Source organism: Giraffa tippelskirchi, chromosome 4 (genome assembly GCF_054371585.1).
Source record: "Giraffa tippelskirchi isolate mGirTip1 chromosome 4, T2T-mGirTip1v1.2.pri, whole genome shotgun sequence".
In the NCBI taxonomy this organism is placed as follows: Eukaryota; Metazoa; Chordata; class Mammalia; order Artiodactyla; family Giraffidae; genus Giraffa; species Giraffa tippelskirchi.
In genome coordinates, this window is record NC_137278.1 from 127,611,874 (window position 1) to 127,618,988 (window position 7,115).

Below are 7,115 nucleotides of genomic sequence, written 5' to 3' on the forward strand. Positions count from 1 at the left end.
CTTCTGACCCTTCTTTCTCTGGCTCTTCCAACACCTGCCAGCCGCCCCTGCCTGCTCCCCTCTGCTCCTTTCCACCTGCCTTCTCTTTCCCGTGGTGCCAGCTCTCATACCCAGAACACCCTTCTTTTGCCCCACTGACCAGCTGGCAGTGGTGGTGGGGTCGGGCTGAAGCTCCAGGTCCTGGTTTACTCCCCGGAACCTCCCTCAGCCTGGAGCCTGTCCCTGGTGTCCGTGCCATTTTGTTCTTCTGCTCCTCATCCATCTTCCCTGTCCCCCCTCCCCGCCCCCCTGCCATGGCCGCCTCCGCCTGGGAGATTACAGACACTGAATCAGCAGCCAGCTCTAGCGTTCTGCTGACGGGGGACTTTCTGCCTCTGAGGGCTCTGGGGTGGGATCAGCGCCCCTCCTGGAGCCTGCGGACTCGGAATGGGGGGTCAGAAGGGCAGGGGTGGAGAACAAGTGGAGAGAGAGGGAGAGGAGGGAAAGAGGAAACTTGGAAGAAGAAAACATTGGAGAAATGGAAGAACAGGGAGGGAAGTGGAGAGAGAGGCAGAGGGCTGGGAGGTGGGAAAGAGGATGAAGAAGGAGAGAGGGAGTGGAGATTAGGTGGGGGTGAGCCCGGGGGCCAGCCTGCAAGCCCAGGCTCCACCTCTGCTCTCCCTTCCCCTAGTGCCCACCCAGGCAGGCTCCTCGGAGGCCCAAGTTCATGGGGACCAGGCTGCGGGGTGCAGGCTGGAGCCTGCGGCCCGAGGTCTGGGGCTCTGCCTTGCGCCTCCCTCTCTCCGTCTCACGTGGTGGTTTGCACTTCATCTTGTTTGCGGGGCGGCTGGGCCTGCTCTCGGGGTTTAATGATCTGTGCCATTATTTATAGCTTTGCGCGCCGAGAAACACACTGAATTTATCGCTTGCTTCTATAAATAACCCTGGCAAACGGGTGCCCAGGGAGGAGGGCGGAAGGGGGAGGGAGAAGCAGGGAAAGGAGAGGTGGGGGGTAGGGCAGGGGACGTCTCTGTGGACTCTGTCCCCAAAATGGGGTGACGGGTGTACTCAAGGACAGTGGAGGCTGGTGGGATGGTTTAAGTGTGTGTCTGAGGGCAAGTTCACCTAAAGCGGGCCAGTGTGTGCCCCAGAGGTGAGGGTGACTACACTTTTCCCAGGGCCCATGTGAGCTCATTGTGTGTGTGCTGGTCTCTGGTGCCATGTTGATGGCAGCAAGGTGAAAAAGCACAAGGCAGCTTGGAGGAGTGGCTTTTTTATAAATGGATGTCCAATGGGGCTGAGAGGCAGCGGCGACTAGAACCAAGCTCTGTTCTCTATGGTTGGGTGACAGGAAAAGACAACAATGAGACTATTTTCCTTCGGGCTCGATGGCAGAGGTGGCAGGAAGTGAGGCCTAGGAAGCAGGCTGAGTGTAAGTCTGCCCATGTCTCAGGCTGGGCTGGTAGTATGGAGGAGGCGCCTGGTGTCCTATGGAGCAGGAACCAGAGTCACTGGCTCCCAGACCCAGAGGGACCCTGGCTTTTGGGCTTGGTGGATGGAGACGTGGGGGGGGGGCATGCATTTCACCCCGGCCCTCCTCAAAGGACCGTCCTGGCCAGTGCTGGCCCCGGGTGGGGGGTAGGGGGCCAGGCAGGGCCAAGTGCCAGAGCTATGCTTTCTGATCCCGCTGGGCCTGCCCTTCCATGGGCTCCCCCTCCCCCAGGACTGCTTGGGACTGGGCACGGGGAATGAGATCCTGGGTGCCATTCAACCGGAGGGCGGTGGTCCCGCCTCCTCCTCTCCCTCGCTGCAGTCTCCGGCTCAGCACTTCCACGCAGAAATGGCTGCAGCAGCCATTAGCTCCGGGAAGCGCTCTGCATCTCTAATGAGGATATTTGCATATATAACGAAGAACCTTCACAGGTGTTGGGGAGGCTGCCCCTCCTCTCTTTCCCTTTCTTCTCTCCCACCAGCTGCCACCCTGACCTGTAGCTCTGGGGGAGGGCATGAGGGTCTCTGCCCACTCAGCTGGGGGATGTACTGAGGGATCCCAGGCACAGGCAAATTGTGGGAGGGCTCCCCTCTCTGGGTCAGAAATTGGCAAGGTGAAAGCCCATTGTGACAGTGTACTTGGAGGGGCCCATATACTTGTGGACAGGAGTGAACAGAAGCCTGTGCACACTCACAGGGACAAGGTCAAGGTCAACCCACCCATCTCTGCCCAAGGGCATTGCAGCATACAGTAACGTACCCAGGTCAGCACAAGTATGCAAGACACGTCCCAGGCTGTATCCACGCGAGGCGCCTGCACATGGCTGCCAGCACACGCTCCTTCTCACTTATGCCCTGGCACCAACACAGGCAATTAGAGAAAAATGCACCTGTACCCACACTTCCTCCATCCAAACAGCACCCCCTCCCTCCTTTCTGCCCTCCTTTCCTTCCTCCCTTCCAACCCTAACCACAGTGTTTCTCATGGGGTCATCAGCCCCTGTCCAGGCCAGAAAACTACCCCCTCCCACTCCCACATGCTTTTACAGATCTATTCAGCATACAAGAGGCCATTTTCCTCTTAAAAAAAATAAAAGAGTAAGAGGGGCCCTGCACCCTAGACAAGTGGTACTGGAGGAGGAGAGAAGAAGTCAGGGCAAGGGCAGCTGGGAGGGTTAAGGACTGGGGCAAAGTGGGGGGTGTCTAGGGAGGAGCAGAGATTGAGGGCTAAAGTCCCCACAAGGTCATTCTCAGGCTATCCCCTATAGCCCTGACTCTCCAGCTGCTGATCAGCCAATCCCCAGCCCCCACAGCCTCCCCCCACCCTCCTGTTGGTCCGGCTGAGCCACGTGACCCTCCCCTTCTCTGGCAGCTGCCCCTGATGATGGATGCAGCTGCTCAGCTGTACCTGTTGGGGGACAGGGACCGCACAGTTCCTAATTACCTCCTTCTTGAGCCTGGGCTGGGGGCAGGGCTGGGCAGGGCTGACGACTCCCCACTTGCTTGCTCCACTGGGGCTGGGCTGACATCCTGAGCCAGAGCCAGGCCTGGAGGCAGGCGTTCCCTGAGCCATTCTGGGGTGAAGGACGTGAGGGGGCACTGGCTGGGGGTGCGGTGTGGCAGTGGGTTTCTGGAAGGCTGACAGAGGGAATGAAAGCACATCACCGCTGTAACATCATGACTGGGATAGGACTTTGGATAAACGACCTTTCTCCAAGTCCACCCCACCGAGGGCAAGGTTCAGGTTAAACATGGAGGAGAACTTCCTGGCAGTCAGGGACAAGGGACATTTGTGCACAAGTCAGAAATGTGGAGGCAAAGGTTTGGAAGACTTCTTAGAAGGCGAATGAGATCATCCTTTTCCGGGCTGGTGGGAGGCTCACAGCGAACAGATGCAGGAGAAGAAGGCTAGAGTTAGAGTAGCAGGGTTGGAGGTAGAACTTGGAAGGGCTTCTTGGAGGGGTGGGGCTGGATGACCCTGGACTTGGACATTTGAGGAGCTTGTCACAGATCAGTGGGGGAAGCTCTATGTCTGGGCTGGCTTGAGGAGGGCTGGGGAAGACCTTGGGATTGTAAAGAGGGCAGAACTCCAGCGGTCTTCTCCACAGTGGCACCAAGGTCTCAGGGGGGTGGGGCACACCTTTAATGGATCACCACTGCAGAGCATGCCTGGTGGGTGCTAGCGCCTGGGCTGGAGGTGGGCAAACATGTGGTCATGGAGGGAACAGGATTTGTCTCTCCAAATTTGTCCTGCCTCTGAGACCCTATGAATCCCCAAATTAGGATTCTTCGTGGGATTCAAGAAGGGAAACCAGGCCAGGCTCAGCAGAGCCAGTGAATAGCCCCAGGAATCCTAACTACCAGCCCTCTCCACCTTGGAGCAGTGGATATGATGGTGCGGCTGTGATGGTCTCTGATCACTATTAATGGATACTGCAGGTCTCAGTAATGACAGCCCCACCAAAATTCATTAATCACAGTCCCCCCACCACTGGGGGTCTCTCAGCTAAGGGAAGAGAGGGAAGAGGTGGCCTGAGTCTCTGGCACTCTGGGTCACAAAGGAGGACAAAATAAAATATCTGTCCTGGTTAGACGGCTCTTCCCCTTGCTCTCCCTCAGTGCCTGCAGTGAGGAGGACAGTGAGCAGGAAGGTGAGGGGGAGGTGAGCTCCCAGTGCCCCCCAGTGATCCCTTTTCTGAGTGGTCTCTACTTCTGTCTCTCCAGGGTACTTTCCCTCCTCCCTGTGTTTACATGGGTCCCAGTTGGCTGAACTGTATCCCACCACTTGACTCTCACTGCCCTTCTGAGTTCATAGGCTGCTGAGTAGTCAGCTCTCGCCCTCCTCTGCCCTTTCCTAGTATCCGGGGTGGCCTTCACTACTGTTATGAGATTCAGGGGAAGTCTCAGGTGAGGAGATGCTCCCTCTGTTCTTGAGTGTCTCCTTCTCCGAGGGTTTCTTCCTGTGCCTGCTGGGCGCAGGCTTGTGGAGTGTCTGGGGGAGGTGGCCTATTTAGGGCAGTTACAAGGGAGAGAGAAGGGGTGGGGAGCTGGTGATCCATCATCTTCCCAAGAGCAGACCAGGGTGGTTTTTGAAACCAGATTTTCCTGATCTTAGTATCACACTAACACGTGCACTCATGTACACACACACACACACACTCACCCCAGAGACAGCACACAGATACACTGACACATTTTCTCCAGCAGTCTGCCGTGTGAGCTGCTTCCAGGGTAAATTCCCTAAGAAACTCCTTTGTGTTTGTCCCCTCTCCTACCCCAGATGAAAACCTTCCATGACTTCCCAGTGCCCATGGAGTGAGGCTCAGACTGTCTATCCTAGCGTTCAAAGTCTGATCTGGTTCCAACCTTGATCTGGTTCCAACCTGACTTCCCAACCTGGTCTCCCATAATCCGCCAACAGGAACATCTTCCTAAAGAAAGACAGGTTGTGTGCACTTACATTCCCTCCTCCTGCATGGATCACCAGGGCACAAGCCTTCTTCCTACTCCCATCTCTACTGGGTTAGGCCCACCTCCTCCAAGAGGCCTTCTCGACTGCTTCATCTTACAGCAACTTCCTTTCTTCTCATGTCCTTGACATTTGGAGAATTTTTTTCTGCAGATTGGGGTGGGGAAAGGGGCCCACTTCTGAGCCTCTCCAGGCAAGGCCTGTATTTATTCATCTTTATTTCTCTGGTGCCAACATGGCCCCTGGCATCTGTGTATGTAAACAGTTCAGAATCTGGCTCTGGGAAGAACATCCCTTTGAACTGGATCACATCCCTGCTCAGACTTCCTGGCTATGTGACCTAAGCAAGCAGCTTATCCTTTCTGTGTCATAAGGAGGTTAGACCTCCCTGCTCGAGGATTCTGTATTTCTGTTGTGATGAGGATGGAGACAAACATCCTCAGGTAGATGCAGGTATGGCCCCTTTCAATAGAGTGGATGAGGAGACTGGGGGTGGTAACTAGCTCAGTGGCAATTAAACACAAGGGTCCAGAGAGTTCCTGACCCAGGGAGAAAGCAGATTGGTGTCAGGTCTAGACAGATTTGTGCGATCTTGGACAACTTCTACCTCTCACAGCCTCAGTTTATATGAAAAATAGAGTGAATGTTTCAGGCTTCTCTTAGGCATTAGAGAAGATTAAGTAGGTGGAAGTTTAATTCATGCACACAGAACATCTAGGGACTCAGTTATCTGGGCAGTTGTGTGCCTGGGTCCCCTTCCCTTCTCATGTCCTCTCGTGAGGGTTCTGCTCGTTTCTTCTTTCCTTGTTCCTAGGGAACCTGCTCATATCTTGCAATCAGCCGGGGGGTACATGGCATCAGGCCTTACTAGGGTCTTAATCTGGGCTGCAGAATGCCCTGGTGAGCTTCCAGTTAGCTCCTGGCCATGGTCAGGGTATGGTGGTGGGGGGCAGGGGGATGGTGGGGTGGCAGGGGTATGGGGGGTGTCTCCTAGGCACATGCATTATGCAGGGATCATGGGATTTCCCTCACCCCAGGTTCCCATAGTCCCCTAGCCACCCTGCCCCCAATCTGACCTGACCTCTGGGCTCTCTCCCAGCCTGAGAAATGTCCCCCTTGCCTCATCACCCTTCCCTGGGAATACTGAGGCTGGAGTTGTCCACAGTGGCCAGGAAAATTCCTCAGAAATGTGAGGAAGGGGGAGGGGTCTTGAGTGAGGAGAGACCCCTGTCCTACATTATGGCCTCTGGCTCCCCTTCGCTTCCCACGTCACCCCTGGGAGAGGGTTGGATGAAGGCCTCAGAGTGCTCCCTCCCCCAAGCCCTCATACCCCCAGCCTCCACAAGAACTTAGGCATGAAACTCTCTTCACAGGGCACTGAGAAGGACCTGGAGTATGTTCAGAAGACCCCAGGGTCTGGCTTCCCATTCTGTGATCTCCCAGGACCTCGGTGCATCCAGACCCAGGAGCTGCTGCTCTGTTTATGGTGTGGGAGGTTTATTCTTACTGATGTCTCTCCACCCAGGGCTCTTGAGGAAAGAGGGGAGGGGACTGTGGGAAAATTGAGGAAGAGGAGCCAAGTTCAGCTTTGGGAGGAGTTGGGTTAGTGACTTTTCCCCTCCTTGGAGCAACTGGCAGGATTTAGTAAAATCTAGCACTTTCTCCTTAGGAAAGAGGACCCTAGAAAACAAGTGGCGGATGGAGATCAAGAGGGGGAGACTGAGGACAGAGAAGGGTCAGTAGTTTGTGGGGGCTGAAGTTTCTAGGAGTGAGAGCTAGTGAGCAGAAATGCCTATCAGGACACAGTGAGACTGGTTTGGTTGTGAATCAAGTATCCGGGTCATTGTGAATAACTGTGAGGGCCTTCAAGGCGGGGGAGGGGCTGATTCACAATGTTTCATTTTTGTGACCAGGACTGGCCTCTGCTTGTGGGAGGCCCAGAGAGGGTGGAGAGCTGGGCAAAGTCACACAGCACTTACCTCCGACCAGGGGCTGTCCTGACCTGGCTTTCTCTTGCTCTTAGTTTCCCAGCCACTCTTGATCTGATTTTAAAAATACATATTCCCCACTCTCCACAATCTCCCATGCTCTCTCCAACCCACTTTCCCCCTAAATAGTTATGTATGAACTTTGACCCCGGGAAGCCGCTTGGGGGAGCATTTTGGGAAAACATGAT